The sequence below is a fragment of the Galeopterus variegatus genome, unplaced genomic scaffold (genome assembly GCF_000696425.1).
Source record: "Galeopterus variegatus unplaced genomic scaffold, G_variegatus-3.0.2 Scaffold1294, whole genome shotgun sequence".
In the NCBI taxonomy this organism is placed as follows: domain Eukaryota; kingdom Metazoa; phylum Chordata; class Mammalia; order Dermoptera; family Cynocephalidae; genus Galeopterus; species Galeopterus variegatus.
Window position 1 is genome coordinate 101,371 of NW_007727405.1, and position 10,457 is coordinate 111,827.

Below are 10,457 nucleotides of genomic sequence, written 5' to 3' on the forward strand. Positions count from 1 at the left end.
AGACAATACAAAAGGAAAGTATCTGGAAAAAGTAGACAGTATTTGAAAATGTGAACAGTATTTTTTCTAAATATATGATAGTGTTTTACTGTGTTTATCACCTTATCAAGAATATAAGAAATATGAATATGTTATATTTCAAACTTTGTATTACATTAAAAAGCTTAATAAAGCATTCTGAGTTGCGGAAAGTTCAATTAATATACAAGAAAATAATGCAAGTGATGTACATGCATAGGATGGACCTTGTTCTCACAAATGTCAGTCCTTTACATGACTTAATGATGAAAAATTACCAGCTGTCTCTGAATATTTGAAGGCATGTCATGTCGAAGAGGGAGCACATCCACTCTTGTACTTCAGAAGGACACACAGAGGACCAGGGAGAAAGAGGAAGAAAGAGGAAGAGACATTTGGGTAGAGCAGGAAGACACTCAGCATTAATCACATGTCTCACAAGAGAATAAGTCACCTTGGTAAGTACAGAGCCCCCAACTACTGGAAATATTCATCCATGTTAAGAGTGGTTGTGCAAGTTTCCTATTGCTGTTCTAACAAATTACCACAAACTTACTGCCTTAAAACAACACAAATTCATTATCTTACAGTCCTTTAGGCCAGAAGCCTCACAGGGCTAAAATCAAGGTTTTAGTAAGGCTGTGGTTTTCCTGGGAGAATTCATTTACTTGCTTTTTCCAGCTTCAAGAGGTCAACCACGTTCCTTGGTTTGTGGACCCTTCCTCTAACTTCAAAGCCAGCAGCATAGTATCTTCAAAGCTCTGATTCTGACACTCCCCTCCTTATAAGGACGCTTGTGATTACATTAGGCCCAACTGTATGATCCAGGATAGTCTTCTCAACATTTTTAATTTAATCACATCTGCAAAGTCCTTTTTGCCATGGATTGGATTCGTTGGTTTTTGGAGATTAGAATGTGGACATCTTTGGGGTGCCATTATTCTGCCTACCACAGTGATATGTTAAGTATAGATAGTGGGAAGCTAAACTAGATTGCTAAAGGCCTTTCGATGTTTAGATTTTATAAATTAGGCAAAGAAATCAAGTACCTTTTAACAACTGCTACAAAAGTTTATTTGTATTAAAAAAACTGACTATACAATATACCCGATTCTCTCCACTCCTGAGAGTATTACTATCTCTCTCTATGTCTACCTTAGATGACTGGATATTCTGAATAAAATTCATTATTTAGGAGAAGTCCAAGCTCCTCTTCTGGACAGTGGCTACATCCTGATTGATAGAAGAAAGGACAAGTGCTAACAAAACCTTGTGGGAAAGTATGTGACTAATAAGTTCAGGATATTGGAGATTGTTGGCAATTATGCAACAATAACCCTATGGATGCTTCACGATGTTGCTTTCTCAAGGGCTATAGTGGCTACTGGTCAGAGAATTATTGCCTGTCTTTCAAAAAAAGAGAAAAAGAAAGCACGTAAGTATCACTATTTTTCCTTCTAACTGCACACTCACTATACATTCTTAAACAGGAGAGGAATAATCAATCCCTAACTTGTGATTTATTTCTCAGAAGCTATTAAATATGTGCCAGTGAAAAAGTACGGCCTAACTAGCCAATCTTCAGTCTCTTGTGGCCTTTTGAGAAAGATGTTCTGAAATGGTTACATGGAATTCAGCACTCTGCAATTTGGATTAATAAGAAGTAAAACATTATCCTTGAAACAAGTAACCAAATGATCTTGGTAAATATTAAAGTGAGAAACATTGCCATGAGAATAATGTCCACTTAATCCATCAGTACAACAGCCTACATTCTGAAAGACTCTGACAACAGGGGAAGAAATTCCCTATGGAAAATTTTCCTCATGAAGCTACCACAAGGTCCAAAGGGAACATATCTATACCAATTAAATTTCTATTGAAATCTATTTGCTTCCCATTGAAATCATTAAATTAATTAAGAGAAGGAAAATTACCCCAACTGGAGTCTTGTAAGACTTGTTGAAAGTTTTTCCCCACTGCAACATCAGATGCGTGTGCGTACATATCGATGCATGCAGTCTGAATAGTAATAATAATAACAGCAGACATACCCCAAAGATTTCACATCCCATGGTTAAACAGAGATTAATAAACAAATGCAGTTGAGTAGAATCAAGGCAAGCAATGGATGGGACAGCAGCCTGTATAAGAGAAGCACTTGTCCCATGACAGGGAACTCGGATAGAGTCACATGAGGACTGGACTCCTTAGTTAAGACGGTACAAATACAGAAGATATGGCCCAACAAAAAAAGGAGAAAAGAGGATTTTTGGCAGAGGGAACAGCATATGTAGTGGCATAAAGGTCTGTAAATACATGTCATAGTCAATAACTCTGAGTAATTTAGTATAACTAGAGTATACAATCAAGTAAAAGAATAAATTAAGTGAAAACTGAAGATATAGGTGTGAGCTGGATCAGGAGGAGTTTTAAATATCGCCCAAGAGTTTTAAACATTTTTAGATAATGTGAATTTAATTAATATGGCCAACTCATGTGTCTTCCCTTCACATTCAAGCAAATCAACAGGAAAGGTCTGACTTAAGAAGATGGAGCCTCCATCTTCTCCATCATTCTAAAAAGAGGTCGCATGGTCCTTTTCTGTTTAAAATATGGCATTTATTTCATTCACAAAAAGGAAATGCTTATAGCCTACACTTGCCAAGAAAGATGTTAGGGAATATAATTATTCATAGGAAAATGGAGACGTGGAAAAGACATATTTGAGTGGAGGGGAGGAGGAACTGACTGTATTTGCCTGGTGCTGAGGGGGTATGTAAGACAAGTGAACTGCTGAGTAATAGCTGTGAGGCAGGAAGAAAATGCTGGTAGGTGGGTTCTGAATGGAGATATGGGAGAAGCTCTAAATTCCGAGCTAGAGATGAAAGTTATGTATGAATGGTGAGCACAGAAGAAACTCGTACGGTTGAGTGGGGAGGCAGACAGAACAGGGTGGTTCCCACCATTTGCAGGGGCTAGTGCCTCTAGAGTTAGAATTAACTGGAGAGTGCGCCGGGCGCTCCCGCCGAGGGTTCAGATCCCATGTGGAGACCGGTTCCCGCTCACTGGCTGAGCGCAGTGCAGGCGCGACACCAAGGGTTGCGATCCCGTCACCGGTCAGTAAAAAAGACAAAAAGGAAAAAAAAAAAGAATTAAATGCCAACATTTATGTGTGAACTAAAAAGGGTATTGAAAAAATTAATAATCAGCCAAATGAAAGGAATAAGGACTGATGGCAAGAAGAATAATAGAGAGACTTTTAGAAAACACAAACTGGCAGTATCCATTTCAAAATAAACTATATTCTGCCTCTTAAACCCACACAAAAGTGAAATAAAATTTGCCAAAAAGAATTTGGCAATTGTCACAGCAAAAATTCGGCAGCCCTAATTATACTTGCTCGAAATGAACAAAATGAATTCTCTCCATGAATCATTCTCAGACTTGTCCAGTACAAAATCCCAAGTGGCATCCCTATATTTGGATATTCTATATTTTATTGCTTATTTATAGCCTGACTTGCCTTCCCAACAGACCCAAGTCATCTTAAAGGAACTTTATACATTAAAGCAAGAAAATACAAATTTTAAAAGAATGAGAGCCATGGGAAATAAAATTAAAATAAGAGCCAGACGGAATAGATGAGTAGAAATGGGGATATCATGTCTCTTTGAAGGGCAACATCAATCCCTGTCACTTTGCTAAACCACAGATGTGCCTCCAGGCTTCCTACTGGCCAAAGAAGAAAAAAAAGTTCTCTTTTTCTGTAAAGAAAAAAAAATAATTACCAGTTCTTCAGAAGCATATTTTAGATATTAGATATCAATTTTGAATAAAAGAAGAATTTAGTTCAATACATGTGTTCAGGGGTCCATCTAGAAAAATTAAGATCATTAGTAAATATTTTAAAAAGCCAATCAAAACTCTTTTCCGTTTTAAATACTGTATAATATTCTCTTGCATTTTTGCCTTCAATTAGCTAAGAACGTCTTAGTTACAACTGAGAATGTTGTCCAAAGTAAGAAGTACTTAATCTTTCCAGAATTTTTTTCAAGTTCAGTAAGTACTTCCAACTGTATAACTTGAAAACTGGTAGATCCCTATTATTAGCATCACTATACTTTTTCATGAAAACACATCAAATATTTAATTTCTCTCTCCAGACCTTATCTACCAAACAAACCTGACTTGCAAAAATCGATATACAAAAGGTTGTCACCTGTCATTTTATAAGGGTTGCCTGAATTTTCATGAAAAACTGTATTTGTTACAACCAAAAGACAATTTCAAACAAAGTAACATTTTTATTTCAATTTTTATTCAAATTATTTTCCACAAAATATGTACATATATACTAAAGAATTATCATGACAATGTGTACTTTGAACAAAGCAACTTCACACTGAAATGCACTTAGTAAAGTTATTGGAAATATGTATATTATTCTTCTTGATCCTCATTCTCAATATAGCCTTAAACCTACTGACATTTCAAGCTCTATTAATACTCAACACATGAAAAAATGTATATCTTAGTACTATATGTTATATAGCAAAGATTTCACAGTTACTACTAATACTAAGTTTTTTAAAACTACAAATAGTTAAGTCCTATGTTAAATACTGTGCCTGTTTAGCCTACACATGATGCCAACATGTTTTATTTTTATTTTATTTCCAAATATGGAGGAGAAACCTAAAATGGAGAGTTTATCTTAATTGTATATCTAACAGAAACAAATCAAGATATCTGATTCATCAAATTTTAATTTTGAAATAAGTGTAGTGTAATCTAATAAAAGTCACATATTATAGTGCTCAAATACTCATTTTGATCTTCTTATCATGGAAACTTTCTGAAATCAAATAAACACGCATTTATTTAAGTCCTAAGAAGTTGACACTTTCCAGGCAGCATAGGTACTAACTACAAGTTTCTGAAATCAGCTAGTTGGGAGATAGAAGAAAGAGCTGAAAAGGCAATGAGAAGAAAGGAGTTTGTTTAATACAATATTTGACATGAAAAAGAAAACATGTATCATAAGGATGGTAACTAAATCTTCTTTGTTGAAAACGTCTGAAAGTTTCAGTATGAAATGCAGTATTATGTATTCATGAATTTAAGAAGAGGAGGCAGGTGACTTCTCTACAGGAGGGCATGTCTTCATAATTATATTTGGCACATGAAGAGTGCATGAGTTTGAGAGCATTTCTGAATGTGTTTAACATGTACTTATCAAACATAATGAAAATACACACTATTGAATATTATAGGCATTAGAAGAAAAAAACAAGAATGTAACTGCACTCATTTCCTCATTTGAGTAGTTGTCTGGATGGATGCACCTTCAAGGTAATTTATCTTTTCCAGAACTTCTTTCATTTACAGACATACATTTGTAATTTCAAAAAGAGTTTTATAGGATTTTTGATCCATTTAAATGCTTGTTTATTTATATGCTTCTTTCTGTTAGGCAATTCAATCAAATATATAACTTAAGATAAGGTTAATAAACATAAGAGAAAAATCCAAGGACAGTGATCTTTTGCTCAGATGACAATCCCAAGAATTTTCTTCATATCCAATGCTTTAGGGGAAGGTAATAGCCATTCTCAGAAACAGAAATTCCTAGATGTCTAACTATAGTGCTCCCAGGAATAAGCACTTCTTAAGAAATATCACCTTATCTAAACTTCAAAAGAGTGATAATAAGCAAAACATTTACAACAGGTAAAATATACAACTATGATTATTAATAACATTTAATCAATACATATTCTGAATGATAGTCTTACTATTAACTGCACACAGATTAAGTAAACTATAAGAAACCAACTCAAATGAATCTAAATTTGAAATATATATTACATAAAATAATTAAGAATCAATTCAAATATATTTTTGACATTACATAGAGGATATTACTTGTTTTACTGAATTCAAACATGATGATAGAACTTCGAAATTCATAAAAATTAATTTATTTACAGACTGTTTTCCTAATGAATAATTATTGTTAATAAAATTTAATGCTTAACATGTTTGAGGTAAAAGACTCTATAATATATGGATAACTAATGCTTGAGCATAAGAACGTGTGTGTGTGTGTGTGTGTGTGTGTGTGTGTGTGTGTGTATAAGAAGTTCATGGAAAATGGAATTGAAAGAAAACACAAACCTTTCCGTGAACTTTTTAAAGTACCTTCAGGTGTGCGTGTGTGTGTGTGTGTGTGTGTGTGTGTGTGTGTGTTTCTCATACTGATTTTTAAAGTCATCATCCAGTTATTTTAGAGTTGAGAAAAGGTAGGGGATAAATATCTTAAAATGTGGTAGGTTGCACAATTATTTTCTAAAAATGGAGACTTTTATCATTAAGCACTATGCAATATTCTCTTATTTTTCTTTTCTTTTCTTTTATTTTATCTATCCCTGGATTTAAAATAACATACACTATGTCAAATCAATTACTCACATTCTAATTAGGATGAAAAAGCAGTATGCTATCTTTTCATACACAGTCTCTAAAACCAAGAGAGATGCAATAGATAAGACATTTCCATGTTTTTGCTTTGAAGATAGAAGCTGAATTTCACTCTAGGATTTTCAGTTTACTGATCTGTGAAAACTGTTTGGGGGTAAAATGCTTTATTTATTTCTCAAGTATCCCATTAAGTATTTATTACAAGAACTCCATATAATCATTTAATATGTTTTCTAAATAAAATCCTTTGAAACTAAAATACATATAAATATAATCATTTTCTTTTTTACTTTTGGTTTAGCATCACATGTTCATATTTTATGGACATGTGATTTGAACATAACAAATGTCTACTACTACTTTAAACACACAACTGAAGAATTGTATCTATAAGACAGTGAACTGTTAAATATATATTACTCAGGTTTATTTATATCAGAACTACAAAGAAAAAAACTCTTATGATGTCAAAAAGGAATTGTGACTTTTCTTTCTATAAACAAGCTACAGAATAGTCTCATCCAATAATTGTATTTTATTGAATATTAAGACCATGCACTACTTTTGAACAGCTCTATTAAAACAGAAAAGTGTAGAATAAAATAGAAATGAAGGACACTTGGATTTAAAGAGTAAGGACCAAAGTTAAACTATTGGAGAACTTATTGAAAGTCAGTTGAATCAACTAAAGGTATTCCAACCTATAGTCCAAGATAAACTGAGTCTCAATGAGTGGAAATAATTAAAGTCATTGATGTATAGGTCAATTGCTGATCATTTTGGACACTAAACTTGAAAAAGGTATTGTCAGAGTAGCTATGTATTTAAAAAAATATAGATGACTGTGTTTTATGGATCTATGAGTTTAATATTTATACTGAGAAGAAAAAATCAATAAATTTATGTCAACCTAAAATTAATTAGGGTGAGTGTATTCCTGAATATTTTTTTAAATGATTTATAACTACGGTTTTTAGTTTCATGCTTCACAACTCATTAATAAAGAAGGCAAACTCATGCTTATCTAGACCAGAAAGCTATTCAAATGCACATGGGTCTAGGGTCCAGAAGGAAGTGAACTATTCTAGCTTGGGGAGAAAGTCTAAGTGTTATGCAATGGGAAGAGAATCTCAACTTGCTGAGAGACTCATCTCACAACCTGCCAATGACAGAAAAATGAGTGAATATCAATTGTTTACACATTACCTACCTAATGTGAGAAACTATTCAAACCTTGAAAAGGCCATGCAAATTGCATAGCAAAATGTACAAGTAAACAAACTAAATCAAAGGGGTTTAAGAAATACATATACAGCCTAATTTAGATATTTTTAAATGATGTATATATAATTTAAGTACACTGGAATGTGTAAATATGGAAAGAACCATCCGGTGAGTCCAAGTGTAGAGCTTAGATAACAAAGTAAATGAATTAGTACTTCAGTGAAAACCAGCCTAGTAGTAAATGAAAATCCTCTGGGCATGGAGCACCCAGTGAGCCCTGGTCAGCCAGCACAGCCATGTGGATATGGGTGTCTTCTCACATCCACAGCCACACATCCAGTCTCTATGGTCAATCAGGCCCCTGGCAGATGAATGACCAGACTGGGGGAGAAAGGCCCATTTTTGACCATGTGACAGAAATTTCCTCCACAAACCCGAGAGATTTTAGAAGATTAGCAGCATATTCCAACCAACTTATATAGAACTAAACAGTGTAGACATTATGAAGTAATTCCCCCTTTATCCTGAGAATGATTAACGCATATCTATAACAACACACTATCCAATTCACATTTCTGTAACCTAAGCAGGGGTTAGGAAGACAGCTACAAAGATTATCAAATCGTTGGAAAATAACACCTGTGAGAAAGGTGAAACATTCTAGTTTTTCAAGACCAAATGAGTTTTAAAAGGCGTTTGAAGGATTTAAGTTTGCTCTAAGGAAGATTCTCCTGACATTGTGGGTTGTTAAACATTAAAGTGGTCTGTTGAGACTGTGGAAACTCCAACCTAAAAATCTTTAAAAATAGGAAAGATTCAGACCTGCTGCTCAGAAAGATTGAATCTGGGCTTTATTTAGCTAAAACTCTCCAAGTCCCTTGTAATCCTGTGTTTTTAATTTTAAGTGCTAACATAAATGGTATCTTCCATGTAACACTTCTGATTCAGTTCCATTTAGTTGGGAGGTTGCAACAACCCACTTTTCATAGGACATAAAAGCATTCAAGGGAGTAGTTTGTCATAGGGAATCCTAGTGATATCTCTGGATATTTATTCTTTCTGATTTTAGATTTCTCATGCAAATCACATATAGTGCTTAATCAAAGATTTTTATAATACACTGCAGTTTTGTATAATACATGCTAATGAAACATTAAACTGTGATATAAAGAGCCAAACATAAAAAAATTAAAATTAGGCAATTTAAGCTTTTCCTCTTTATATTATACAGACAAATAGTGTTTTTTACATTAAACCAGAAAAGTTGTTCTTTAAGTTTGGATACTTAGTCACTTACTAGTAATCTAAACCTATATGTATATATACACACACACATATATATATTCACACATACATATACATTTTCTTGAAACATATGAATCCTCAAAACCTTAATAGTATGTTCCAAGGAATGAATTAGTAATATAGTTAAGTCAATTTAAAATTTGTCATAGATTTTGGCCAAAATTATTTTGTATAAAGTACTTGAATAAATCAAATAGTAACTAAATTGAATACTTTCCCTAGTTAAATAGCAATCATTCAAATTGTATGTTAATATATTTGTATATATTACAACAAACTGTCAAATTCAGCTTTCCTCAAAGAACTCTTTTGCTTCCCTTAAAGAATCTACATAGTTAAGCATTAGATTTAATCGAGTGTTTACGTCAAAACCTTTCCTTTTGCCAATGCCCTAAGGCAAACTCTTTAAAGAGTTTTTTTTCTTATAAAGCATTATTAAACTAATCTCAACTGATGACTTCACAAAAGCACATTATAAAGTGCCACTCAAACTTTCTAGCTGCCCCAAATCAGCAGATTCATAACTTGACATAGCACAGAGGAGCTACCTTCACAGCCTCACACAGGTAACTGCATTCAGTAAATATTTACATCCATAGCACTATAGATCTTAATGACTGTGGAAAATACACACGTAAACACACACCCCTCTCTGTGTAAGCCTGTCATTAAATTGTATAAACAGACACAATATACCTATGGGTGAGCTTTGTGTCTTAGTCGTCCACCACCCACTCACTCTATCAGGAGGGTATCTCTTTGTTTATGTTGATTTTGAACGTGTGTATGTGTGCGCGCACATTACCGGAGACGGAGATCCGTTCTTGCAGAGGGGCCCTCTGAAGACTCCTTTAATGCCCCTGTAGTGCCCATTGCTGAGATGTCTCGAACTGATAACCAGGTAACAAGCCATGTGGGTCCGGGCAGCAGGTGCAGAGTCTCAACTCCTCACCAGGCGACCAGCCGTGGAAATGCGGGTTGGTTCCTCAGCAGCAACAGTGACTGCCACCTCCCGAGCAGCAGCAGCCAGCAGTAAGCAAGGGGACGCGGCGGCCGTGCGTCCCGGCTCCTCGCCCGGCGCGGGGCTCCTGCTGCCGACAGCGGCTCTCTGACAAGGGCGGCGGCGGCGGCAGCCACAGAGCACTTAGGGAACCCGGCGAGACAGTCCACATGCTGTTCTGACGAGGTGGCTGCTCAAGCGCGGGCCGGCGATGTATTTTTTTAAGGACAACTTCCCGGGTCCGCCAGGGAATCAGGAGTTCCCCGCCCCGATCCTCCCGCCCCCCGCCTTCGCACCTAGTGCGCGCCCAGGGGGTGCTCAGGCGCGGGTCCCCATCCTCTGGCCGGGGGCGTCCCCGGGCTGGGCTGTGGGCTGCGACAGCCGCAGCAGCAGCCTGTGCGGGGAGAGTGGCGGGGAGTCCTTGGCA